At 50.9% G+C, this 27,941-nt stretch overlaps 1 long non-coding RNA gene across 1 annotated transcript; it reads left to right on the forward strand.

The window, feature by feature from the left end:
- Positions 1-9,425: 9,425 nt before the first annotated feature.
- Positions 9,426-27,419, forward strand: LOC142085545 (uncharacterized). The gene is made up of 3 exons (XR_012674760.1): positions 9,426-9,515; positions 20,401-20,599; positions 27,251-27,419. It is a non-coding gene; the product is annotated as an uncharacterized LOC142085545 (long non-coding RNA).
- The last annotated feature ends 522 nt before the right edge of the window (positions 27,420-27,941 follow it).

The following is a 27,941-nucleotide window of genomic DNA, read 5'->3' on the forward strand; positions in this document are numbered from 1 at the left end:
TCCTCGCTGAGCCATCTCCTGTCTTTTTGGAAGCCGTTAGCTGACAGGTAAAGAGCAGAAAGTTGCACGTCAAGTGAAACACTATGCAAAAAGATGTGAAAGAGTAACATGTTCAGTTCAAAAAGAGGACTGGACAATGCCACGTACAAAACACCACCCTACGCACAGGGAAAGCTCTACAAGTCAGATGTGGTACCCCATAATGACAAACAATGGCTCTTCACATCAGTTTTCGGTACGTTCAGGTTAGTTCTTTTAGTCAGACACAGAAATCAAAGTGATCTCTTCTTTTGTTGAAGCAATCAATCTTTTAAGTAGTTATTGCTAAACAATTCAGAAGCAACCAAAAAAAGTTAAAGCCGGTACTTTTAACCTTACAAGATGCTTATCATTGAAGTGCTTCTCATACTAAATTCTCTTCTCTACTCTAAAGGGTCCCCATTTTCTCTGCTCCCAAGCAAAACTCCAAAGCTATTGATGGGGTTTCAGAGAAAGGAACACGTAGTTCAGTGCTCAGGGCTATGAATGGAGAACATTCACAAAACACTATAAAGGCAAATAAAGCAAAGAGCAAGCATTAAGGGGAAAACCTGGAAGCCGAACAAGAAACACCACACAAGTAAAACTGTCCCAAGCACTTACGCCTCCATCAAGGACCACAAGCCCTGAGGCTGACGACGGCTGTTGGATGGGTTCCCTCCCAGAGATGGAAACACCTCTCAGTTCTCTGTGCTCACACCAAGGAAGGAAACGGCAATGCACCCCTACACCTAAAGGCATGCCACTCCAAGCAAAGGTAATTTTTCATTTCTTTAGATAAACTGCCTGGCCAGTTACAATACCTGCTTATACTGACTTCATCCACCTTTACCCACATAAAGCTGTGACATGCTGAGTAACGTGGAGAGTCAGGTGGACTTTGACGCACACACTGCTACCACAGGACTGTTTTTTTAACCTATTTACATTTATCTGTCACTTTGAAGCCACCCAAAGGTCAGCATGCTCTTGCTACTGGAAGTTCTTGCTCTGTGCAGGCACTAAGGAAGACATTTCTGGTGAGGGATTATTTCAAACGGGTAAAGCACAGCAGAACATGCTCTTTATGCGCTGCTAGAATCATCCCCCAGGCATATCAGGAGCAAGGGCAAAGCTTGTATATTGAAGATGCATTTGAGTTACATTACTATTCAACATACACCACTACCAGACACTTCTCTAGACTGAAGGCTGAGAGGAGAGTCCTTTCTGGATACCTCACTCCTGGGCAGAACTTCTAGAGACTTCCTTTAATGACAGAAATCCAAAGAGCTACAATAAGCTTTTTAAATTATGCACAGCAAATAAAAAGAAAACAAACAAACGAAAAATGACAGGTAAACCCCTGAGGCGCTAATGAGGAACAAAAGGTCTCCCCTTGAGACCACTACCCCTCACAAAATGGACAAGTGGCTTAAAAAGAGATTCCTGCAAAGAAACCGCAGCTGGTCATAATCCTGATAAGTCCAGCACAAGCAACCAATGTGGAAACGGCAGTGTTGACCCTTCTGCTCCTCCTACGAGCTCTTCGCTAGCCACACAAAGAGGCAAAACCAAGGGTGAACGAATCAGACCGGAGAAGAATTTGGCCCCCCAAAATTCAAAATGATCAAGAAGTCTATTTGAAATACAGATTCTCATCCACTGTCATGGATGATGAACCTTGCCCGAAGCACATGTCATGCCTTGAGATAGGAGCTAAGGACTGTATGAGCAGATGTTCAAAAATGAAGCAACCAGAACAGGCTGACAAACCTCTACCGTTTTTTCAGTGATGTTCAAGTCACATGATACTCAGTCCAGGACTTTACAAAACATCACTAAACTTAACGATAGCAGCCTCTTTGCAGGTTTCTTACTCAAAAGCAAAGACCAAAAAGCCATGTCCCTCCGTGCGGTTGGTGTCTTCTCATGGCTCTTCCTCAAGGCAGAAGAAATGACCATGAATTTGGGAGTCCACACAAATTCAGAAGTACACTTAGTCCTCCAGCAGTCATTACCTATGGGCCAGAAGTCCTCCCACACCCCAGAAGTGCCCGTTATTCGTCTGGCAGTCATTCTCCACGAACAGCAAGTCCTCCACACCTAACCACCTAATTACTGACTCAGTGGAAATGAGCTGGACCACAACAGAAGTGACACTGCCTGGCCCAGTCAGACATATTAGACCACAAATGGTGGTTACAAGACACAAAATGCACACAAACCACCAGACCAGCAAAAAAACAAACAGAAGACACGTCATACAAAAACCAAAGGCCCCTATCCAAACCCTAAAAAGGCAAACAAGCTTAAAAAGGACTCTCCGAAAAAAAGACCACCCAGAAGACAAGATAAGGCAAAACCAACCTAACCCCAGGAACCTCGGGCCAACAAACCCAGACCCTGTCCATAACAGTAACACGCTCTAATCCTAACTCGCTTACCCTCTGGCATCCAATAACCCTAGCATCCATAATCCTAGCACACTGTAGCCCTGAGATATCAAAACATTGAACACAAACTCCCTGGAGATCTCTGCCAGGGCCTTCAGGTGGCCCCAGATCTCAGACATCACAACTTTGAAGTGGGAGTGGGACAGAGCCACCAGGACATCATCATCTTCACATCATCCGTCACACCCTGAAAAAGCGCCCAGGTTAGACACTCCTGGGAGAAAGGCTGGGGCACTCGGAGACTTTGAACCAAGCCAGCCATGACCACAGGGCTTCAGCTTAACATTTCTGTGTCAGAGCCACCAGGCAGATGACCCTGTCCTCCCTGCAAGACCCCTCGGGGCAGCCATACCCAGAGCCGGGTGGCTGGATATGGCCTTTGCTCTATGGGGAGGCACTTCCCAGAAGCAGGATCTCTCATGGGGGCCTGGACGCCTGAGGAACATCTCTGCGCTGATCCACCTCTCACCAAAACCAGGGGTGGAGGAAGGCTGCTCTGGTGGTCTCCAAGAGAACCAGCTCACCTGGGCTGCTCTGCGGCGCCTTTGCTGTCAGGCGGGTCTCAGCGCCGCTCTGCAATCGGCTGTCACCTCCCTGCAGGACCCTCTCCAGCGCACGGTACGTCTCCACTGCGTCTCCCTGGGGACAAAGGTCAGAAGGGAGGGATTGCATTTGCTTTGCCCCCATTCCCAGGATGCTTCAAGAGAGACCTGCCACCCCCAAATCAGCTGTGTGATGTGGACACCACGTACGAACCGCAGACGCGGGCCAGGACAGCAGCGGGGAGCAGGCAAGGCATTCTGCACTGTCCCCGGCGCTGGCAGAAAGCAGAGCTGGAGGCAACGGGGGGAAGACCAGGGCAGCCGGCGGCGGGGCTCGGCAGGGCGCAGCGCCCAGAGAAATGTCCGGCTCCTTGACCCTCGGCCCCGGGGCTGCAGCACGGGGCCAGCACCAGCTGGGGCTTCGCTGGGAAAAGAACAGGCAGGGGTGACCCTGACACCCCGCACACGTACCTGCCCCTGGGATCCAACAACCTGTCCCCTTGCCCATCGCTGCCACGGGATCCAGAAAGCAGTGGTGCCAGCCCTGGTGTCGTCCTGAGCCATCTCTCGACAGGTAAGTCTTTAACCAGCAGGCCTAAAAAGAGGAAAAATTGCCCAGAATTAAGCTATGCTCAAGATTTTGCAGGCAGCACGTTTTTTGAGCTGCCTGCTGGTGCTGCTCCTGGGGAGTGCTCAAGAAACAGGGCGGATGCCTGTACCTGCAGGCAGGTGGTGGAGTGTGCGCAGCGGGAGCCAGCGATACTTTGTGCGCCTGTTGAATGGGTTTGGGCTTTAAATGTGCCCAACCTGGTACGCCTAGTTCCTTTTTCCTTGTATGTAGAGCTTAAATGGTATTTTTTTAAAAAGCAAAACCACCAAGCAAACAAACAAACAAAGAGCTGGGTGATTTTCTCCCCCACAGCTGGGCTTTTTTTCCCCAGTCCTGGCCACTCTGAAAGGTGGTCATCACCAATATTAGGGTGCAGGATTGGGCCCAGGGCAGGGCTTTTGCAGGCAGCACATTTCTTGAGGCTCCCGGTAATGCAGTTCCTGGGGAGTGCTCAAGAAACGGGGCAGTTGCCCATTACTGCTATTTTTGGTGTCTCCCCAGCACTCTCTGTCCGGCTCCCTGACCCCATTTTTTAATTCCTGCCTCTGTGTCTTTAGCCCATCACTATGTTTTTTCTTTCTCTGTATTTTCTAATTCCTCCCTGTTTGTCCTATAGCCTGCTGCTATTTTTTTCTTTCTCCACACCCCTCTCTCCCGCTCCCTGTCCTTCCCTCTTCTCTATCACCGTGTCCTGCTTCCTGGCCTTATCTTTCCTCTCTGTCCTGAAGCCTGCCCCCTCTTTCCTTCCCATATCCCCTGCTCAGCTGGCTTCTCCCTGGGCCTCTGTCCTGCTCCCCATCCCCTTTTGCTCTTCCTCTGTCTCCATCCCGGAAGCCATCGCTGTTCTGTCCTTCTCTGCCTTCTTGCCCTGATCCACATCCCTCTGTTTCTCTGCATTGTTTCCCGTCCTTCCCCTGCTCGGTGCCCCGCTCTCTGTCCCTGCCTCTCCCTTTCTCCCTCCCCGCCCTTGTCCCTCTCACCCCTTCCCCTCTGTCCTCTGTCCTGCTCCCTGTCCCATTTCGCTGTCACTCCGCTCTCCTGCTGCCTTTTCTGTCTCTCTGCCCCCCTGTCCCGCTCCCTCGCCCTGCCTGTGCCAGTCCGTCCCTCTGTCCTCCTCCCTGCCCTTCTTCTTCTCCCTCTGCCCCTCTCCCCCGCTGCCGATCACTGTTTTTCTTCCCGCACCCCGCCGTCCCCTGCCCTCCACCTCGTTCCCGCTCTGCCCCTCTGCTGGCTCCTCACCAGTACTTTTCCTTCCTCCACGCCCCGCCCAGCTCCCCCCGTTCTCCTCGTCGCTCTGTCTGTGTCCCGTCCCTCGCCGGCCACCCCACCGCCCTGCCCCACCCCTCTCTGCTGCTCTGTCCCTCTCCCCTCCTCCTCCCGGCTCCACCGGGGCTCCAGGACGCAGAGGAGCCCCAGGGAGGCGACCATGGAGCCGGTGAGGGGGCGGGGCCGGGCTGGGGGACGGTGTCCCCGCAGGGTCAGACAGCAGGAAGGCGTGCCCCGGGGCATGCCGGGAGCTGTAGTGCTGGGGCATGGGGCTGCCAGGGGGCCATGTTGGTTCTCATGGCATGCTGGGAGCTGTAGTGCTGGGGCATGGGGCTGCCAGGGGGCCATGTTGGTTCCCAGGGCATGCCGGGAGCTGTAGTGCTGGGGCATTGGGCTACCAGGTGGCCATGTTGGTTCCCAGGGCATGCCGGGAGCTGTAGTGCTGGGGCATGGGGCTGCCGGGTGGCCATGTTGGTTCCCAGGGCATGCCGGGAGCTGTAGTGCTGGGGCACGGGGCTGCCAGGGGGCCATGTTGGTTCCCGGGGCATGCCGGGAGCTGTAGTGCTGGGGCACGGGGCTGCCAGGTGCCCATGTTGGTTCCCAGGGCATGCCGGGAGCTGTAGTGCTGGGGCACGGGGCTGCCAGGGGGCCATGTTGGTTCCCAGGGCATGCCGGGAGCTGTAGTGCTGGGGCACGGGGCTGCCAGGCGGCCATGTTGGTTCCCAGGGCATGCCGGGAGCTGTAGTGCTGGGGCACGGGGCTGCCAGGCGGCCATGTTGGTTCCCAGGGCATGCCGGGAGCTGTAGTGCTGGGGCACGGGGCTGCCAGGGGGCCATGTTGGTTCCCAGGGCATGCCGGGAGCTGTAGTGCTGGGGCATGGGGCTGCCAGGTGGCCATGTTGGTTCCCAGGGCATGCCGGGAGCTGTCATTTCCCGACGCTCAGCTTACCGGCAGCCATGTTGGTCTCGGGAGGCGCAGCCTCTGCTCCAGCTGCGTCTCGGCTGAGGTGAGGGCTGGGGCCGCGCGGGGGTGGTGGGGGAGAGCTCCAAACCGCCAGTGCGATGGGCTCCCGGTCAGCTGGAGCCAGGCCTGGCCGGGGCAGCCCCGGGAGTGATCCGAGAGCTGGGGAGGGGAAGGAGATGGAGACAGAACCCCCTGGGCACAGGCCCCGGACACCCCGACTCCCAGAACCCCCCTGAGCCGCCCTGGCCCGGCTCACCCCCTACAGCTGCCCCGGCCCCAGCACCTCCCCTGAGGCCTGGCCTGCAGCCCCAGGCCGCCCCACGGCCTGTCCTGGCAGCAGCGAGCTGGGCCTCGGGCACACTCGATCCTCCGTTAACGTGGGTGCTGTCAGCGCCAGCGCGGGGAAGGAGCGGTGCCTGCAGGAGCTCCTGCAGCAGGAGGGGCTGCAGCCTGGGGCCGGCTGCGGTAATCACGATTCTTTCCCTCTCCCAGAGGCTGCGCTGAGGGCTCGGTTGTCCGTTCCTCCCCCAGAGATGTCGTTGGCTGCATCTGGCTCAGGCTGAAGTTGAAGAGATCGGAAAAAGGTAAAGCGGCTGAAGAAGGACACGAAGGGGATCTGGCTGGAAGCTGCCCCCGGCTGCAGACAAGAGGCAGATGGCCTCTCCAAGTGAGGAAGGGTCCCTCTGAGTATTCCTCAGCCGACCAGATCTCCAGCGTGCACCGTGGGGTCTGTGTGGATAGCCAAAAGTACGGTACAGCCATGTAGTGTGTGTGAGACTGTGTGTCTAGGAAGCTTCATATTGTAAGAGCTGAGAGAGGCAGAGACAGAAATGTCTGAGCTGTAACGTTCGTCTGGAAGCACCGAGAGCGGGAACTGCGGTGAGTCCTGGGCCCCTGGGGCCGTGTCACCCCTCTTCTGCGTCCGGGTCCCTCCCTGTGCCTGTGCCCCCCCCCACCTTTCCCTCACTGGTGTAACATTTTTGCTTCCCTGTACCTCTCTTCTTCTGTCTATTCTTGTATCCTGCTCCCTGTTCCTGCCTCTCTTTCCAAGCCCCTCTCTTTCTTTGCCATTCTACCCGCCCCTTTGTTTTTTCTTGCTCTCCCTCTGCCCTGCTCCCTGCCCCTCTTTTTTTCTTCCTCTCCCTCAGTCCTGCAGCCCATTGCTGTTTTTTCGTTCGCTGCCTCTTTGTCCCGATCTGCATCCCTCTCTGTTTTTCACAATCTCTTTGGCCTCTTCCCTGTCCTGCTTCTTCTCTCTCTGCTTGTATGTCCCACTCCCTCCTCTTTCTCTCTCCCACTTTCTCTCTCTCTCTCTCTCCCCCCAGTCCTGCTCACTGTCTCTGGTTTTTTTTTTTTCATTCTGTGTCCCACTGTCGCTGTCCTTCTTCCTGTCCATCTCTTACTCTCGCTGTCCCTCACTGCTGCTCCCTGACCCCCTTTCTTTTTTAGTCTTCCTCCAACTCTCCACAGGGCTCCTGATCCCTCTCTTTCTTTCTTCATCCCTCTGTGAGGCTCAAAATCCCGGCCTTTCTCGCTCTGTCGTTATTCTTGTGTGTCGCTCTGTCCTGCTCCCTGTCCCACCGTTTCTTGCTATGTCCCTCTGTCCTGCTCCCTGACCCTATTCCTTTTTCACTCCCTCTCTGTCCTGCTGCCCACCCGAGATTATTTCTCCATCTCCTTCCTGCTCCCTGTCCTTATTTTTCTTTCTCTGTCCTGCTCCCTCTTTCTGCCTCTCTTCCTCTATGCCTGCTGCTTCTTTCTCCATCTCTGCCCAGATCCCTCTCCCTTTTACTTTCCTCTCACGCTTCCTCTGTCCTTTTTTTTCTTGTCCCCACCTTTTCTGTCCTGCGGCCCAGCGCTGTCTTTTCCTTCTCCACCTCTCTGTCCTGCTGCCCAACCCAGGCTTTTTTCCCCTCCATCTCTGTCCTGCTCCGTCTCTCTTGTTTTTCCCTGTCTTTCACTTTGTCCTGCCTCCCTGTTTCTGCCTTTCTCTGACAATCCGCGTCCTGCCCCTCTCCTTGTCTTTCTCCCTTTGCCCCCATCCTTCATCCTGTTTGTCGTTTTTCTCTATCCCTCTCTCCCTGCTGCTTCTTTCTCCACCTCTGTCCTGCTCCTGGACCCTTTTCTCCTCCCGCTGTGCCTCTGCCCTGCTTCCTCTCTCATCTTTCCTGTCTTTATTTCTCTGTCGCACTGCCTTGCTGTACCCCATCCAGCTGGCTCTCTCTTTTTTCTCTTCTCTCTTCCTCTGTCCTGCTTCTCGGCCTTTCTTTCCTCTCCTTCCATCTCTAGCCTCCAGGCCATTGCTGCTATTTTTCCCCTTGGTCTCTTTGTCCGGATCTGACCCTCTCTTTGTTTCTTAGTCTTTTCCGTCCTGTTCACTGTCCTTCTTTTTCTCTCTCTGTCTGTATGTCCCGTTCCCTGTCCCTGCCTTTCTCTATCCCTCCTTCCTTCTTCTTCTTCTCCCCCCACTTTCTCTGTCCCTCCGTGCTGCTCCCCAACCCTACTTTTTCTTCTTCCATCTCTCTGTAAGACTCCTTGTCCCTGTTTTGCTTGATTTGTCTATCTCTCTGGACTTTTCCCTGCACCTTTCTTTCTCTCTCAGCTCCTCAGTCTTTTCCCTCATCTTATTTTTCTCTTTCTAGTCCTCCTCCCCATCAGCTTAACCTGAATGACCAGGCGTCCCTGTGCTCTGGTATTTACCCGTGTTGTGGTTTAACCTGGCAGGCAGCTAAACGCCACACAGCCGGTTGCTCACTCCCTGCAGTGGGATGGGGGAGAGAAGCAGAAAAAAAGGTAAAACTCGTGGGTTGAGATAAAGACAATTTAATAGGACAGAAAGGGAAGGGAAAATCATAATAATAATGATAAAAGAATATACAAAACAAGTGACGCACAATGCAATTGCTCACCACCCACTGAGCAATGCCCAGCCAGCTCCCCCTGGCCAACCTCCCCATTTTTTTGTTCAGCATGACATCATATGGTATGGAATATCCCTTTGGCCAGTTTGGGTGAGCTGTGCTGGCTGTGTCCCCTCCCAACTTCTTGCGCACTTCCAGCCTCCTCACTGGGAGGGCAGTATGAGAAGCTGAAAAGTCCTTGAGCTAGTGTAAGCACTGCTCAGCAACAACTAAAACATCGGTGTGTTATGAACATTCTTCTCATCCTAAATCCAAAACACAGCACTATACCAGCTACGAGGAAGAGGTTAGCTCTTTCCCAGCCAAAACCAGGACAACCTAGCATTGCCCTAGGGAAGATCTGTGTCTTTAGGGCTAGGGATCATTTGGGAGCCGATCTCCTTATGTAGACGGTGGAGCTAGGCGTAGTTAAAGCAGAGGTGGTTCTCAGCTGGTGCTCTGTGCATCTTGTTGAAAGAGCAGGCTGTGGGCCTTATTTTGAAGGAAGGTTTCTTGTTCTGCGCTTATTGCTCCTAGGGAGTGTGTTGGGGACTGCAGGGACGGGTGGGGCCTGCTGTGATTCCTGTAAATGTGAACTGGACTTCTCCTAATGGACTTGAATGAAACCAGACTGACTGCCTGTGGTTTTCTTCCCCAGCTCCAATTCCAACCTGCGTGCTTGGCACTAATAAACAAGAGACGCTGAGCTAGTTTCCCGATGTCAGTGGCTGCCAGTTCACAGAGAACATCGCTTCCTCAGGTAACGGTGCAGTTGGCCTGTGATCAGAGATGTGTACTTGCATGATGGGGCTTTCATGAACATTTTCTGGTCTTGCCACTTCAAAGCCCTTCTTTTTTCTGGAGATTTTTAAGACAGCATTTCTTATTCTGGGGTTCAGACTGGAGTTGGACTTAAGGTTGAACGGCTGAGATAATGGGCTCCGTAAAACGTGAGAGCGTGCTGCATTTTTGCTGTTGTTTTCTAACACTATCTGAACTTTGGTAAGCAAGAGGAAGAGTGGTTGAAAGAGCCTGTTCTTTGAGAGTAACTGTGCCTGTAGCGTGCCTGTCTTTGTATGGTGAAGGTTTCCTACCTGCAGTATGATTTTGCTGGGCTGTGAGGCTGTATTGGAGTAGCAGAGGTAAGAAGTGTCGTCTTTAAAGGTAATGAAGCTGTAGCAAAACAAGCCGGACAAGCTAGTTTCTTCCTAGAATGCTGCCTGACAAAAATAGTGGCAAGTAAAGGCACTTGCAGTTGGCTTTTTTATGCGGTCTTCATACGGAGCTTTGGGTATTGATTGATTTCTGGGAAGCAAGACAACAGTGAGGAAAGAAAAGCGGGGCTTGTCTAAATGGCTTCTTCGCCGTAGGCAGGGTTCGAGCCTTGCGCTAGAACAGGTCTTTACGACAGTTTAGGAACACAGAAGATGAGCTGTCTGTAAGGAGAGTTTCAGCAGAAGTAAGGCTCAATTTGCTAAATTGGCTCCTCTTTGTGTGGATGCAAATAAGAGATGACCTGGCAGTGTTTACATCTCAAGTGCGTACCGGTGTGTTAATGCAGGCCGTCGAGGTCTTTTCAGGGGTACCTCTGGACTGCAGGTCGTGTGCCTGAGTGGTACCGAGTCCCAGGATGAGCCAGTTCCTGCCGACAGTTTTATCTCCTGGAGATACATTTCATTTGGCCTCATTATTTTCTCAGCTAAATCTATCCGAGTCTTACAGATAGACTATAGATAGATACAGTCTTGGGATCGTGACGACGTAGTTCGAGGGCTCAAGTGGCAATGTTTGATTTGCCATCACTTTGCCAAGGCAAAGGCCATTGCAGGGTAATGGTCCCACAAAAAGCCTGGGACTGCAGTCTTCTCAGTAGTCTTCTGTAGCCTTCATGCTGCCAGGCCGTTGATACCGTTTCATCAGAAGCAAAAATCACCCTAGTCCTGGGATGTCTTTCCTGCCCTCTCTAGACGGAATAATCCCTGGTCATTCATGAACTGGTCATGCTCTACCTTCAACCTAGGCAGGTTATTTTCCCTCATTCCCATCTTTTTCTGAAGTAAACATCACAGTTGCTATAATCATGAAAAAGGTGAATTTTTTTCTTCCTTGTACAAATATTACTTTATATAATAGTTTCTTCATTTCTCTGTTCTGTGTTGGTAGCTCTGAGCATTTAATCTGGTCTACCTGAGCCTCCTGAACCCCGAAGCAGTGTTCTGAAAGAGGCCTTATTAGGGATTTCTTCAACGCTGTTAAAATAAAAGCTGCTTGCTCTGCTTTAAATCGGGGTGATGGAAAAGGCCGCTCTGTTTTTTGAGTCCTTTTTTCCCTTCGCTTTTTAGATGGGCAGAGGACACTTCTGTCGGGCTTTCTCTTTGCGTGCGTCCTGGTGCTTCTCTCGCCAGCTTTCTTTGGCAAACGCGGGCTATTGCTTAAAACTTCCATCAGAGGTGGATGCCTGTCACACGACAAGGGTTCTTTGGGTATCGGACGATAAAACACCAACGGTCTACGGACCAAGTCTGTTCAAACGTATTATAATAATATAAGTTGACAATCAATATCATTGAGCCTGAGTAGAGCGCAAGCAATCTAAGCATGAGCGAAAGAGAGAAGGGGAAATCTCACTTGCCGTGTAGGCGAGGTACAACACTGTTAACGATTAATCTTACCCACTGATGAGCAACAGTTGGGGAAATTGTGGACCTGTCGTGTTCTCCTTCATGACATAAGGACATCTCCTTCTCCAGGCAGCACCCCTGGACCAGCTGAGAGCTACCCCGAGTTGGTGTTGGGGCACCTTATTTTTGGGATTGCACCTTCTCTGTTCAGTTGTATGACTGACAAGTTGATGTAGGCATGTCCTTTACATGCAAAGCTGGACGTGTCTCAGAAGGGTTGGTGATCCGCAAGTAGTTGTACGCGGTTGGTCACAGGTTTCTGTGTGCGAGGGGCTCCGTGCAGCTGTGTGAGCAGCGCAAGCACGCTCTGTTAGCGCTTTCCACTGTCCCCTGCCATACCTGAGGCCAGGAGCGTCTCGCCACACTCCACCCCTTATGGCGTGGGTAACGGCGTGATCCAGTGGTTGGGGTAACAGCCCTGCAGAGTGAGGGTGCGAGCCTCTCTTGCCTCTACTGGTGCGAAATGGCTGGGCGGTGAACGGAGAGGTGGTGGAGGAGGAGGAGGACTTTCCCAAGCGGGGGACAAATGCGAGATTAATCGCTATTGGTGAGTTCGATCGTTTGGTTCTATGATATGTGGCAACTCAACGCTTAATCACAATCCAAATAACTTAGTAATGGGATAAAGAATATTACAATAATAATAGTTTTTGTTACTATTTGTTGCAAATCTAAGGGTGGTATCCAACTAAAGAGGTCAGAAAGTGAAACTCCACCAGGAGATACTGCGATTTGATGTAATGTTTGTAAGTGTTTGGAAATGGCCCGGGCGTCGTGACATTTGTTACCTTTGGTATGAATCAATGCTCTTGTTGCAGGGTAAGCATATCAGGTACTAGATGATTTTGTCCTAGTATCACAGCTAAAGAAGAATTTTCCTGTTGCAAGGCTAAAGTGGCATCTACTGTGCAATTGTCTGTGGGTTCCATGGTAGCAGATAGATTTTTAAGAGCTCTTTCTAGTTCATTTACCCCGAGTTTGGGAATTAAGGTTCTGATTAAACATCTCCATCTGGAATCATGGGGGGTTCCTCATATACTGGGGTGAAGAGGTGGAGTGTCAGATCTACGCATGCGGCAGGGGCTGCGTTAACCCCCCCACCTCCCACTGCAGGAATGACCATAGGCAGAGGCGCTGTGAAACGACATCAAACCTTTAATGAATTAAGAAAGAAACAGAGATATGGGAGAGGGCTGGGACTGGTATGGGCGGGTGCAGGTCGCATGTCGCAGGGATCCGTGCTCCACACCTTCTCTATCAGTCTATCAACAGCGGTCAGGGGGGCGTGGAGCACTTTGTCCTGCGGCGTCCCTCAGGGTTCTGGCTCGCTTGGTGGGCACGTTGTTGCTGTCGGATGCCCTCCGCTTGCTGCTGCCCGCTTGCTGCCTGCTGCTGCCTGCCGCTGCACCGTCCCCATCCGGCTTCCCCTCCCGCGGGGTTTTTGAATGTTTTACCAACTGGCGCACCACCATCTCCTTCCTCTTCTTGGGTGGCATGTTGTCCCACGGGAAGGTCTCTTGTGTCTTGGGGGTGCCAGCTGGCGCGGGGCGCTTGACCTGCTGGCCGCCCGCCTTGCCCGATCTGGGCACCACCCGGCAGGAGACGACGCCCGGCGACAGTGGCGAGCGGGTTGAACCCACCCGGGGCTGCCTCCGCAGTGCCTCCTCCACCGGTTGGGCCATGTGGGGTGGGTGGCACTGGGGGGCAGCCGGGGGGCTGGGCAGGGGACTCAGCAGTGGGATCCACAGGGGGCTCTCCAGAGGACCCTTCAGGGGATCCTTCCAGGGACTCTCCACAGGACTGTCCTCTGGAGAACTCTCCAGAGAGGTCTCCTCAGAAGTCTCCAAGGGACTCACTGTCAGCCAGGCGGGGAGGTCTGCTGCCACCCCACCCTGCTTCCCCTTGGGGGCCTGCAAGGGGGAGGCCGCCACCCCCCAGAAGGTGTCGGCGTCCCCCAGCATTGCCGCTGCCAGGAAGTCCTTGGGGCAGTTGCCCTCTGCCCCGTACTCCAAGAAGTCAGGGACTTCATTGAAGGAGGCAGTGCTGGCAAGGCAGTTGGGGTCATCGGGGAAGGTGTTTTCACTGTCCACCAGCATTGCTACTGCCACTTGCTCCTCGTTGCAGCTGCCCTCTGCCCTGTACTCCAAGAGGTAGGGGAGCTTGTTAAGGGTCAAGCTTGTTAAGGTCAAGTTGGGGACATCGGGGACATCGGGGACGGCATCCTCGCCATCCCCCATCCCCGCCACCACCTCTGGCTTCTTGGGGCAGCTGCCCTCCACCACATACTTGGAGAGATCAGGGAGCTCATCGAGGACCTCGGCGGTCAAGTGGGGGCCATTGGCGGTCAAGATGGTGTCCTCGCTGTCCCCTAGCTGTGCCACCACTGCTTGGTCCTGGGGACAGTCACTGTCCGCCACATGCTCCGAGAAGTCGTGGAGCTCATTGAGGAAAGTGGTGCTGGCAAGGCTGTTGGGAAATCAAGGACATCAGGGACGGTGTCCTTGCTGTCCCCCAGACCTGCCGCCACTGCTGGCTTCTTGGGGCAGCCGCCCGTGGCCACGTACTCGGAGAGGTTGGGGAGCTCATTGAGGAAGGCAGTCAAGTCGGGGACATCGGGGGCGGTGTCCTCGCTGTCCCCCAGCCCCACCACCACTGCTGGCTCCTTGGGGCAGCCGCCCTCCACCACATACTCGGAGAGGTCAGGGAGCTTGTGGAGGAAGGCGGTCAAGCTGGGGCTGTCGGGGCCATCAGGAATGGTGTCCTCGCCGTCCGTGGTGTCGAGCCAGTGGACCGTATGCTTCACGGTGGTGTCCTCTGCCTGCTCAGGAAGGGCCTCGGCAAAGGTGACTGGCCCCTGCTCGGGCAGATCTGCGGGCTTCCCCAGGGCTGCTGGGGTGGTCACCGCTGCTGAAAAAGCAAACAAACAAAGCCAACGCGACCCCGGGGCGATGCAAGCTTTCCTCAGCTTGGCCGCCCACCTGCGGGCTCTGCCACCCCCCAAAACTCACCTTTGGGCTTTGTCATGGTTCTGCTGGTGGGTGGAGCCAGGGCTGGCTGGTGGGGGCTGGCAGCAGGGACACTGTCCTCAATGGCTGCTGTGTCCTTCTTAAAGGCCTCCGACGGCTTCTGGGCGCAGCCGGGCAGGGTGTGGAGCACAGGAGGTCCCCGCACCCAATGCTGAGCCGCGGGGCGGCGGTGTGGCGGGGGGCCGGGGTGGGCAGGGACTTGAAGCGGGCAGGAGCCCATGGAGTACAGGGGCTCCCCCTGGAGCATGGCCCACGGCCCCAGCTCCATCGGCTGGTGGGGCACCAGAGTCCCCATCACCACCTGCTGTCCCCAGCCGTAGGGAGCAGGCACGCTAGGGAGCTGCACCCCAGAGGGGAGCTGCACCCCGCGGGGAAGCTGCACCACAGAGGGGAGTTGCACCCCACGGGAGAGCTCCACCACCGGGGGAAGCTGCACCTGGTGGGGGAGCTGCAGCACGGTGGGGAGCTGCACCCCACAGGGGAGCTGCACCAGCTGCCCCGGGGCCCCCAGGGGCCCTGCCACCCCATGGCAGAAGCTGGCCTGGGGCAGCTGGTCGGTAACGGGGTGGACCTGGGCAGGCTTACAGGACACTGGCAGCCCAGGGACAGAAGACAGCATGCTGGCAGTGACCAGTGGTGGCATGGCCAGGGGGGTGGAGCTCACGCCGGGCACCTCCAACGCCATCGGGAGCCAGAGAGGGAACCTCTCTGTTGGGGGAAGCGAAGAGAGGTGATGGGGTGAGATATTGGCAGGCAGAGCCAGTTGGGGGGTTACCCAGCGGGCAGGAGCACCAGGAGGAGTGGGAGCCTGCTGCTGTACCTGCTATGGCGGTCGGTCAGTGTGGGGTTTGTTTGGGGCAAAGTGTTCTGGGGGGGTCCCTCCCCATGGCGATCATTATGACAGCACCTGCTTCAGCTAGCCTCGCGATGCTTTGATTTTTCATACCACAGCAACTTCCCATCTCAATGGTTTCCCATCCTGCTGATGATGTCCTGTCCTCAATGCTGATTTTGCATCCCCGCCATGGTTTCCCATGTCACCGATGTTTTTCTTTGGGAGGTGATTTTTGGGTCCAAGGGGAAGGGATGGGGCCAGCACCGCTGGCCCTGCGATGCTGACATGTGTGTGCTGCCCCGTCTTCCATGATGGTGGAGAGGGGCCTGGGACACTTTTGGGTTGTTTTTGTCCTCCCCCGTCTCTGGTCTGGGCCAGAGGTCAGTCTTGGTCTTGCTGTCGGTGAAGTGAAGCTCTGTGACGTTAATGTGCCCCTTCCTGGGGAGCGCTGGTGGGGCCATGCTGGGGTTCTGTCCTGGGCATGGGAAGCGTCGTGGGGCAGCGGGTGGGTGTCCTTCCCTATGGGGTCTGTCAGTGCAAGGGGTATGCTGGCGGTTAGCGAGAGCTGCAGGGAGCCTTCCCCTGCACCCCTGCTCAGCCGGGCTCCGGGAGTGTCCCCAACGGATGCTCAGACCCCAAAGGAGGCCAAGGAAGAGATGTCGGAGGGATCCGGAGCCCTGTAAGGCTTGGGCACGAGCTTGACAGGAGCTCCTGGGGCACAGGGCGTGCCGCCGCACCCGTCAGACCCCTGGCCTGGAGCTTGAGTACCGTGATGCAGGAGATGTGGAAGGGACAGGTCTCCTCTGACCCCACAGAGCTGTGGAGGGAGAAGGAGAAAACATCGGGGGGTCAAGGAGGAGCCCACGTCTCCCCTGCCATGATCAGCCCCCCCCGCCCATGCCCACCGCTGACGTGAGCCGGTTGTGGATGGGGTGGAAGTGCTTGGTGAGCCTGACGGTGAAGATGGTGTTGGGGATGAGGAAGAAGGAGCAGCATCCCAGGCTGAAGCAGGCAGCATTCTGCAAGGAGAGAGCATGCAAGGTCCCCACTAGGCTGTGTGGGGAGAGGCAGCCCCCCAGGGTCTGGAGGGGCTTGGGGAGCCTTGCAGTGGCTGTTCCCAGGGGGTGTGGGGGACTAAGGGCTGCCGTCAGCCCCAGTTCGTGCCAGTGTGGCCAACCCCGTGCAGGTCTTGCACAAAGTACTGCAGCTACGGTCCAATGATGTCAGCAAGGAAATGCTCAACATCCTTCTGAATATTACACCGATCGGTTAAACAAGTGAGCATGTTTGGAGGGGTCAGCCGTGAAAACAAGGGAAATGGGACTCTAATGGTATCTTTCTTTGCAGACCCGTCAGCCCCAGATATTAAGAAATACTTTTCTAAATATATGCCAGGATAGCAGGGCAAAGGATTGGATGAAATAATCAGCGTTGCTATGTTTGTGTTTAACGGAAAAGATGAAAGACAGCTCAGCGACTTGGCTCAGGTGAGGGCTGGGGCCACCCGGGAGTGGTGGGGGAGAGCTCCAAACCGCCCGGTGCGATGGGCTCCCTGTCAGATGGAGCCGGGCTGGCCGGGGCAGCCCTGGGGGTGACCCGAGAGCTGAGGAGGGGAAGGAGATGGAGACAGACCCCCCGAGCACAGGCCCCGGGCACCCCGACTCCCAGAGCCCCCCTGAGCTGCCCCAGCATTTTTAGTTACTACAATAATAGGAGTGGTGTGTTTTTCTGTTAACTCTTACAGGGCTTACTGCCCTGTTCAGGGACTGGGAATATTCAGCTGCCTTGGAAAATCGCCAGCCCGATTATCATTGTTCAAGCCTTGTTTCCCTTGCTAGAAGGCACTTCATTTTTGAATACATCCTTGCATCGGCAAGATGCAGGCAGTGGAGATGGTTTCCTGCAGGGAGCAGCCTGATGAATCCAGTTCAGTGGCAGAGCCGAACACTTCTCCCTGCCAGTGCTCGGCCAGTGGTTTCACAGGTACAGTCAGCCCGACTGGGAGCTTGCGGTCCTTGCTCTGCCAATGCTTTGGCAGCCGCCTCGGAGTAGGAGGGGACAAATGTTCTGGCTGCCTGCTGGAGTCTGGCAAGTTCACTGGGTGAGGTATGGACCGTAACCTGTCGTGCGAATCCGGTGTCCTTCAGGAGTGAAAAACAGAGTGTAGTCTTTTCTGGGTTGGTTGGTTGTTTTTTTTCTTTTTTAGCTCTCTGGGATTCATGTGACCTTTAATAGCCAGTTGGTGGGATTTAAGCATACATTTACAGTTAAGCACGTGCTATCTGCTACCCTGAATCCACTTGTGAGCTCCTGTTCCCACCACACTGGAGAAAGCAAATCTTTTTTTATTTGGTGATGAAAGCAACTCAGGGAGTTGCACTGAAGTGCGGCACTTTTTTTATCCTCCTGTCTAAGGTGGCACCTGTGCTACCTCATAAGGCATCCTTCCCCAGGCTTTCACAAAACGGAAAGGATACATCAAACCGACCCCACAAACATATCCTGTGCTTTTTTTCTCTTACCTGGGATGTCGGGACATGAAACTGCTGGGCCATCTCTGCTGCTCTGTGTGGGAACCAAGGCGATGTCTTTACATTCCAGGATACGGACTTACCTTTTTGGGTTTTTTTAAGCGACTTCAGAGACGTCCTTAGGCTGGCTGTGTTAAGTTGGTTCACTGCACAGTTGGTCGAATGGAGGAGAACAGTAAGCTCTGCTATTGTCTTTAGCGTTTTCTCATTACTGTGTAGCTCATTTAAATTATCTTCTCCTGATCTGGCAAGCGGAAGCTATCACTGCATTGTAGGCCTTGGTCTAATAGTACGAAAATCAATATTGAAAGTCTGTCTGAGATTTGGATCAGGTCCCTGTGTGCATTTTATAAAACTGCTTCTTGGCCACTGTTTAACTTTTTACATGTTTTTTTTTCATTTATCTTGAGTGTTGAAACTCTGAAAGGGGCCGATGAGTTGCCTGCCCTCAGTCTGCTCCCTCCCCTCTGGGGAGTGCAGTTAATGTTCGCTCCTTGGCTTTGCAGAGGACAAAATCCATTAATACACCACCTCACTTGAATTGCTCTGGTTGGACACCGATTAAAAGCTTACTGCTGCCTCATCTCACGAATGGCATGCATCCTGGTTCTCCTTTGATGGGCAGCCTGTCGGCTTGTCAAATTACTCTGCAAACAATTCAATTACTCCAAGCAGCGATGCTGACATGAAGAGCTTACGTACTTCATTGCTGGCGATTCTGTGCTTTTCACTCTGCAGGCTGGAAACATGATTCGTGAGAGGGCTGTGGCTTTAACAAGGGAAGGCAAAGCTGCTTCTCTGTGTATTTCCTTTCCACCTCTTCCCTCATCCCCTCCCCTCCCTTCCGCTCTGTGAGGCTATTTTTGTGGTGTACCTTCACTGGTGAAATGAGCTCCCACACCAAACGGAGGGAAAGAGAAAAGGGGCATGGTGCGAGGTGTCGCGGTCCTTAGTTTGTAGGTTTAATACCTAGCCCCTCTTCAGAAAATACAGCACGTATGTGGGTCAGCGGTCCCTGCAGATTTTTATTATTTATAGCCATTTCGATAAATACAGGACTTCACACAGCGGGTTCACACGGTGCTGTGCTGCTTGTAAACGGAATTGTTTTTATCCTTGCTACAGTCTGGCGGTCGCAAGTGCCAGCTGATAGCTTAAGATGGAAATGAAAGCGGGCGATACACATGCGATGGTGATCCTGCCACAAGGCACGCTGTTTATTGACCTGGGAAAACACTGCAAAGACTCTGTCAGAGGACAAGGTTTTCCGTGCTATTCTGTATTTGATACCCAAGGGATTTTTTCCCTCTGCGTGTGTTTCTGTGCAGGCACGTGCATGAAGCAGGGGTGTTTCTCTGTGCCGTAACTGGGACTGATGACAGCTGGGTGGTGGGAAGATGTGCAATCACGGAAGAAGCTTCCTGCAGCTGCCCTGCCATGTCCTTCAGGATAAAACAGCTCTTCTGGTCATTTGCTGCCATTGAGAGCAGCCGAGTGCATGGGAAGGTGTGGGGTTCCTCCTCCCTGCGGTCAGCACTGGTCCTTACTGGTTAGCCTCCCCCGGCAGCCAGTGCTGTACGTCCCTGTCAGTTGTTAGGCAAACATCTGCAGCTGGAATGTGTGGCATGTTCCTCTGAGTCGTCCATTCTCCACCTTGCATGGCAACACGTTTAAAATACTGAAATGTACTCTTTTTATTGCTGCTAACATTCAAAAATGTTGCTTTGGTCTGGTCAGCAAGGTATTTGGAAAACATCACTGTCGCATTCTGAGAATAAAGTAGGCTCTAATCCTTCCCCCTACCCCCCAAACTGTGTAGGATCCAGACCTTTTCCCCCTACCCCGCTGTGTGTAGCCTGGCTTCGTTCGTTTTGCTGCCTCAGACCAAGAATACAGCAAACAGCTGAGATGCGTGCTGTGTGCTCCAGGCCAAAGAAAGTTTCAAATGGTCCCAGCTTATTTTATGCAGCCATGCAGCATGGTACACTTTGGAAGGAACACTGGGATGATGTATCAGAAGTTACTGAAAATGAGATGATCCTCCTTTTATGGTGTTTTATTTTCAGTGCCTGGTTTGGGAAAGAATATACTCAAATATTCTACAATACAGATCTACTAGAGAAAAATGAGTGCAAGGCAAAGTCATAATTCTGAAATTCATGCTGCATTTGTTGCTAAATGTATGTTTTGATTTCATTCAAACTAGAAAGTAAACAAAGGTTGTATACCTGCAAAAGAATTTGAATAGCTGTCTTTGTTTCCCAGAGCGAGCATACAAGCACCGGGGAACAGTTTGCAGGATCAGAACTTCAGCCTGCTCTGGGTGATAAACCTTCAGGAGAGGAAAGAGAAACCCCACTTTTTAAAATACAGCTCTACTTCTCTTAGTATTTCTTCTTGTTAGATTGTGCTGCCAGTCAGAGTCTAAGCTCGTGATTGAACTGTTAAAAAATCAAGATATTTAAGGATTATTTACTGTATTAAATCCTCTTACAAGCAGTGCATTCTATTGCCCTGTGGATAGTATAATGGCATGACTGGCATGACTGGTAATTTTCCTTTTCTTTTCTAGTAGAAGGATGCATTTATGAAGGCAAAGCCAGGGTACGAGTGGTGCCCCACAACAAACCAACCTGTGAAAACCCAGATATCCACTGCTACAAACAGGAAAAAGCTATGGGCCTTTGCTTCAGACTCTGCAAAAGATTGACCAAGCCCGAGGAAAGCGACAAAAAGTGAAGAAATGCCACAGCGTAACTTCGGGATGGCAGGTGAGATTTCCATCCTTGTTCCTCAGATGTAGCAGCCTCGTTTGTTTGAGAATGCGGCGTTGGAATTGAACTGCAAGACCAGTTTTCTTGACTGCACATGGTACTGTAGTGCTGATACCTTTCATGTCCCAAATTAAGTTGCCAATTAAGACTCTAGTTAAGCCTCTGCATAAGAACCTGAAGTTCCGTAGTGCTTTCAAGAGTCAAGTCCAGATATGTGGCATATCATAACCCATACCCCATTTGGGGTCCAGAGTGGATTGATTTTTAATTCAGGCTTATCCGTTGTTAGAGATTTTCATTTTCTAGTCCAAAAGGAAAATGCTGAGTGCATGCATTCTTTTTCCCTTTCATAGAGTGTTGTACTATGTTTAGTAATTTGCTGTTTATAATTATAAAAATATAGTTTATGGGTGTTTATGAAGCTGGAGGTGTTAACGTTCTTGTGCATGAATGTACCAGTGGAGCTAACTTTCTGTATTTAAATCAAGCGAAGCACAACTTAATTTCACTTAGAATGTGCTCTTTTGCCCATTATACCTTGGAAGGGTGGATTCAACCTTTTAAACATTAAAAAAGAAAGAAAAAAAATCACATCTGTGAATAAGTGTAGGTGGAGCACCTGAACTGGTGATAATCTCTCACTGATATCCACAAATAGCAGAACTGTTGCAATCCTGACCTTGAAATACAGAGACATGAATGTTAAATACTGGCAGCCTAAGTACCTAACAGTCAAGGTAGAAAATAATTTTTCCCCCACCAGTCTTTTTTCTTTTTTGCGTTTTAAAGTTTCTAATTTTATAAATACTGATATACTTGAAACTTTGTCATACCTTACCTGGTTTATGACAGGTGTGCAGCAGATAGGACTTTTCTGCTTAGAGAGATTGCGAGCTGGAGAGTGGAAAATGGTTTTATGGAACAAGCGTGAAAGGATAAAACGGGATAAAAAGGCTTGTACAACTTTTTACCAGTTGAGTGGTACGAAAATTCCTGTAATTAAATTCCTTCTGGCTATGAAGGAACAGTGAAATGTTATCAAAATGAAGTTCTAAAAATCTGAAGCCCCTTCATCCCGTTCTGCTATCAGAGGAATAACTCTTATGCTCCTTAAGGTTTCTTGACTTAACAGGAAGAGTAAGTGGGAGGTCTTGGTCTATCTGGCTGCTGTCCCCCACTGCTCCTGCTGGGGTATCCAGCTGTAGAGCTTCTGAGTACAGGGAGATCTTGAATCAACACCTGTCAAAGCAGAGGACAGAGAACTTAGGAATTAATGAGAAACTAATCTAACCCACTGTTTTATCTACAGAGCCATTCATTTCTGAAGGCCATCATTTGTGCTACATGTGATTTTTTTTTTTAAATCCTATTTATTTGTTTATTTTCTGCAGACTGAGGCAGTGAGCATAGTAATTCACAGGGGTCTCACTCCAGTCCTCATGCCAATGAAGGCTGGCTGTTTCATGAGTATAACAATAGCCCATAACATAACAACAGCTTCTGACAGAGACGTTAGCAGCATCTTTTAGATGGCATGGCATGGCAAGTCTGTCGTGCTGTTTTGTCAACTATATACCAGGTTGTGGTAAATATGTTTTGTTGTATTCTTCTCCCCTCGACTTCACGTGATAGTTCAGTTCAACTCTGACTCTTCCGTCCAGTACAACCTCTTTTAAAAGCCAGGCTGTGTGCTAACAGATGAACTAAAATGTAGCTGAGCAACCGTAGAAATGCCACTGACTGTCTTGCATCTTCAAGGCAGATCGTTTCCTTAGGAGAGGGATTATATGATTCCAGAAGAAATCCAGGAAATCTGTTTTACTTGTTGGTAGTTATTAATCCTGTCTTGATTGCCTTTTACATAGCACATTTCGTTTTGGAAAATGTAATAGAGAGAGAGTAAGATCTTCCTTTCTTTTTCTTAAGTCCCACACAGGCCATCTCTCGCCTTTATTTTTGGCATTCCAGCAGTAAGCACGCCACTTTTAAGTTTCTCATGTTGACCTCCCATTGTGTCAAGAACCTGAGGTGTGGCACCAGCATTGGGCTTCTGACCTGCAGACCCACTGGTGGTGGCCTTGCTCATCCAGCCAGGAAGTTGTAACTGAGCATGTTTTTCTCATGGCACGGTTCACCTGTGAGATGTTAGGGCGTAAGGCAAAGACAACTGCTGTTTGCAGGTGAACGTGACCATTGCAGCACCTGCCCTCCAGCTACAGAGCTAAGTGGGCCACAGCTTTCCTATACGAATGTGCAAGGTTCCCAATACTTTCACATTTCTGCATGAGGAGAAAAGCATCTGGGCCAAAAAGCTTTTTAGTGAGGCAAAGGGTGGAAAAAAGACACTTCCTAGAATCGCCAATATCCTGATAGAGATGCAATTTTTGTTTTTAGAAAGAAGCTTCATTCTGCACCCAGGTGAAGGTTAGTTGAAACTGGTACCTGCTGGCCTTCATTCTGCTTAGTTCTTCCTCAGTTCGTTCTTTCCTCTGATTGAAAAATTGCAGTGATGAACAAGCCAGCCTGCTGAGTTTCGAACCAGACCAATACTAACAAAGTATGTCATTCCCAGGTGGTGAGATGGTTGTAAGCTGTTGAGAAGGTCACGAATCATCTCCCATTCTGCAAGTTCTAATTCTTGACTCTTTTCCCACTACTGTTGATTTTACTGTAACTTGCTTTAAAATAGCACTTAAAATTCGTAATTTTTCATACCAGTAAGTTCTTGATGCCATAAGAGAAACGTTGTGCTGAGAAGGCACTATAAACACATGGCAGTGTTTGTATATATACATTTTGTCTTCCCTTAGATGAAGTTGTTTTGTAGTTTGAAACCTTAGTGAACGGATTTTTGGTTTTATCATGATCAGATGTCTAAGTGCTAGCCCTCTGCTTCAGCTGCAGCATAAGTACTCAAGTTGCTTAAGCACCAAATTAAACTTTCACTTTCCACTTAGCTGTCATTTTTTTCCTTCCTCTTAATTTTTGTATTTAAATAAACAGTTCAAGTATTTGCTTACTTGGGGAAAAAACAGTGCTATCTTTGTCCTGTTATGATAAGCTACCTCTCTGAAGGGCAGAAAGCTGAGACCACCAAGAAGATATTTAGAAGAGGGGAAAGAATTTGAGAGCCCTAAGTTGGATGTTCTTCAGCTGGCCAAAACTGAGGAGGGGGGAAAAGACCTACAGGTAGCTACAGGGAAGCACAGGAGAGCAGCTGGGAGCCAACAGTGTGATGTGGGATAAGAAAGTGCTGCACTGCAGTGTCAGGCAAAGTATTTTCAGGAACCGTAGGGAAGAGTGAATGCCACTGAACAGAGCACAGCTCATCTGACGTGGCTGCTCTGCTGGTCCTTCACGTACAAGAAAGATGAACTCCCCCCGGAATAACTGGAGAGGAGAGCTGCAGGGATTGCTGGGACATGGGAGATGGACGTGCGTGATGACATCAGTTCATGATTTGCTTAGGCTAGAAAAGCAAGTGGAAGAAGAGTGGGGTGACTCCTGTAAATGCAGAAGAGGGAAATACCATTTAGGGAGAACAGTTGCTAAGCTTAAAGGTGTGGGCACCAGAAAAAATGTGTGCCACCTGGCCCTGAGTACATTGAGGCTGAAAACTGGAAGAAAACTCTTAATGCTTAGAAGATTTGGGTTCTGCAGCAGACTTCTAATGGAAATAAAGTAGAAAGCAACCAGCCAACCCCTTATTGCTTAATATGGAGTTTGTTAAGTTTATGATGGGCCTGGAGATCTCTTCCAATCTCTCCTTCCTCCAAATTAACTGCCTCTTCAGACATTGTCTTTCAAGATATGTGTTCCCTTTTCCTTTTCAATTGCTCTGATGTCCTCTTGTTTGAAGGACTGAACGGTTGCTGATCGAGTATTTTGATGGCAAAAAGTGCTATGCTGACAGGATCGCTTCACAATTGTGAATTGTGCTTAGGTACTTGCTGACCCTTCCCATTTTCTGTCTTCATTTCTTCAGTCACTTCTTGTTACTTGATCCTGCACTTCTGATAGTACCTTGTCTCTTTGTAGGTGCTTAATACCTTTTGTTCCCTTTTTTATTTAAAAGTAAGAAGTTTAAAACCAAAAAACAAACAAAACCCCCCTACACACCTTCTACCTGTTCATCACAGTAAGGGAAAAAATTACTTCCAGTTGAACATTGGATTTGAAGCCGGATGCTCCTTAGGCCGTATTCTTAAGATAATGAGCCACTCTTCTCTCCTTGAGATAGCGGATGAGCTTGGTTTATTCACATTGCTTTCCTCTGCTTCTGTTTACTTGCCTGGCCAGTGCCTGCGCGGTTCTGGCACAGAGGATCAAGTGCTTCATGCTTCAGAGCTGTCAGGCTGGCACTTTTCACCACTAAATGCAGCTCTAAACGAAAGAATACTCTCTCTTCAATACTAAGAGAGTACTGAAAAAACCTACCCGGTGTGTGTTAGCGTGAGATGCTCTCTGAGGGAGAACTTTTGGCAGCGTCTGTGGTATTGAATGAAACAGCATCGGTGAGTGTTCCTGTGAACTGGACCTTGATCATCTGTAGTGCTAAATCGTTTGGAGGTTTACAGGTACAGGTTTGGCCCATGTCAGCTGAAAAGCTCAACAAATTCCTTGGCACCGCTCACGAGTGGGAGTGGTCCCAGGGATTTCCCAGTGGGCATTTTGGATGAAGCTATTCTGCATCCAAATTTTGCACAACAAAATGCAACCAAATGGACAAGGGTAATTGTGCCAGTTGGCCTCCATTCCAGGGATGGTCCCGGGCACGGGTAATTTATTGTTGTAGAGAGAATTTTTGTATTGTTCAGTGAAAGGAAATTGGAAAACGTGAGTGCATGCTTAGTGAGACCTGGGGGAAGTTGCTTATCTTTGGTGTCTCATCATTACTGAAGTTGGTGTCTCAGCAATACAGCAAGGATAATGCTTCCCTGTCTCTCACACTGTGGCTGTTGTGCGAGGCATTTGGGCCACAGACTGTCTCCCTCTCTCTAGATGACACACTGTTAAACTGGGCCCCTGCATTGCTTCCAAGGCACTCCCCCAAACCCAGACAATTAGTCCTCATAATGATGAAGAGCAACCACTGTTCTGAGTGGAAAAGCCACTCCATGAGTCGTGCAGCGCCAGTGTTCATTGCTTTCCCTTCTTGTCGTTTTCTGAGCTCCTGAGGTGCAGGAAGGCTGGAGGCGAGAAGGCGTCAGCATCAAATACTTGGAGAAAAACCTCTGTATCTGCATTTTACTTTCCTCAATTATATATTGTATTGGCAGGGCAACAAGTAGGCAGCAGCTTACCTGGCCAGTGCCTGCGCGGTTCTGGCACAGAGGATCAAGTGCTTCATGCTTCAGAGTGAAGTGCCAGCCTGACTTTTTCTCCTACTGTACCTTTCCTGGTACCATCACCATCACATACTTTCCTGGGACTTACAAAATACTTTCCATGTATTTGTACAGGCCTGTGGGACTTTGGCTGCTCTGCCCTCTTTTGTGGCTTTCTCTGCTCCTCTCTGATTATGCCTCTTAACTTACGTATGAGGGCTTGATGCCCTTCAGTATTTCTTCCCATTTGTCTTTCTCGGTATCTGTGGGTTTCTAAAATTTTTATTATTTGACACTCCTGTGCAGTGGACACCTGTTTTCCCTTTCCCGTGAATGAGCTGGGGCGCTTCCTTGTCCCTCTGTGTGCTCTTCCCCGCTCTCCTTGGGTAAACGGAGAGTCTCTGTTTCCTCCCAAGTCCACATGTTCCTTTGAGGCTTCTTAAGTTTCCCTGAAGGGCTGTCTCTTGCTGGCAGTGTGTGGTTTGAGATGCATCGCTCCCTTCCTTGTCACTCCTCTGTGCCCTGTCCGAAACAAGGGTAACACAGGGGTTTGGACAAGGTTTTGGAACAAGTGTTTTCTCATGGTTATTCCTCAGAGCATTGTCAATCACGAGGCATTCCCATCTCACTCTTCTTTAGAGCTGGCGTAGTCTCGGACATGAATTCCAGCTTTCCTTTCTTTTCAGTTTGGAATCAAACACCGCTGGGTACAAAAGAGGGGGTGCTGCTCCTGGCGAGAGCTGTTGATATCAAAGTCCCTTGTCTGATGATCGATGCAGTGAAGGTTCTGTGTACCCTCTGCCTCAACCCGAAGGCGTGGACGTGGTGACAGAAATCCTGCCTTTTGCTGCTCTTGAGCTTTCGACTGGCCTCTCTGTGGAGTCTCTCTTCTGCCTCTGGCTCTTCTCTTCATTTTGTAATTGGTCTGCACGTGCGCCCTCCTGCCCTGGCTTGTGGGTAGCTGCTGATCCTCTCTCATTGCAGCTGTGAGCAGGTGCTGGAGACTTTTGCTGGAAGAGCAGAAACAGATGGGGTGGAGCGATTCAAACCCCTCTTGGCTGGCCTGGGGAGCGGAACCTCGGTGGCGCTGAAGGTACGTAGTTCCTCAGGTTTGTGTGGACATGGCACTTGAAATCTTACTCAGGAGCTGGAGAGCTTGAAGTGGGATGAGGTTGGTGTGGCTGAAATGCCTTTGGCTTTACTGCTTTTTTTCTGCTGCGGCTTTGTGTTATCTTCTGGCCTCCTTAGAAGTCCTGAACCAGTGACTTCCAGTCCATGCCTAGAATTTTTCTCTTTTGTGTGTGTGTGTGGTTTTTTTCAGGTGGCCTGTATGCAGCCGATCAGTGCCATGATCCGTCCTGCTTGTGAGCTTGACTTGGGAGTTCAGATACGTAGTGAGCTGTCTGTGTACTCCATGTACCTCATCTTGAATTCAGAAAGCAGCGCCACCCTTTTCATGAAAAGAGAAAAAAGAAAAAAGAAAAAAGAAAGGTAGTGCTTTCCAAGGACTAAAATTTACTTAGTTTTAGTGAGTAGGTAGGTGAACAGAGCACATACACTCCTTACCTGGTGTCCAGCTATTAATGCGAGGGGGTATTACGATGAGCACCTGCTAGATAATTATACCCTGGTTTTTTGCATTTTTACTATCTTTCATGAAAAAAACTACCAAAGGTATTAGCATAAACTGTATGCATTTGACATTGTTTTCTCAGTGGGGAAGTTCAAACCAGTGACTTGCCCGTTATTGCTCATGTAATCTGTGGCAGAGCGAGGACTTGGAGTGAGATTACCATGCTTAGCCTTACCATTCTAGAGTATTTAAAACATTTCCTTGAAACGCTTTCCCAAAATCACAAGACCTGACTTCTGAAATAGCCGTTTTCCTAGGAGCTGCATCTGAGCTAAGCCAGATGAGAGAGTCCTGCCTGCTGTTAGTCACTGAGGCTGATGACAGGTCACCCAGCAGTTCTGGCAAGGACAGAACAAGATAGATACATATGTTCCTCTGT

The sequence above is a fragment of the Calonectris borealis genome, chromosome 9 (assembly GCF_964195595.1).
Source record: "Calonectris borealis chromosome 9, bCalBor7.hap1.2, whole genome shotgun sequence".
In the NCBI taxonomy this organism is placed as follows: Eukaryota; Metazoa; Chordata; class Aves; order Procellariiformes; family Procellariidae; genus Calonectris; species Calonectris borealis.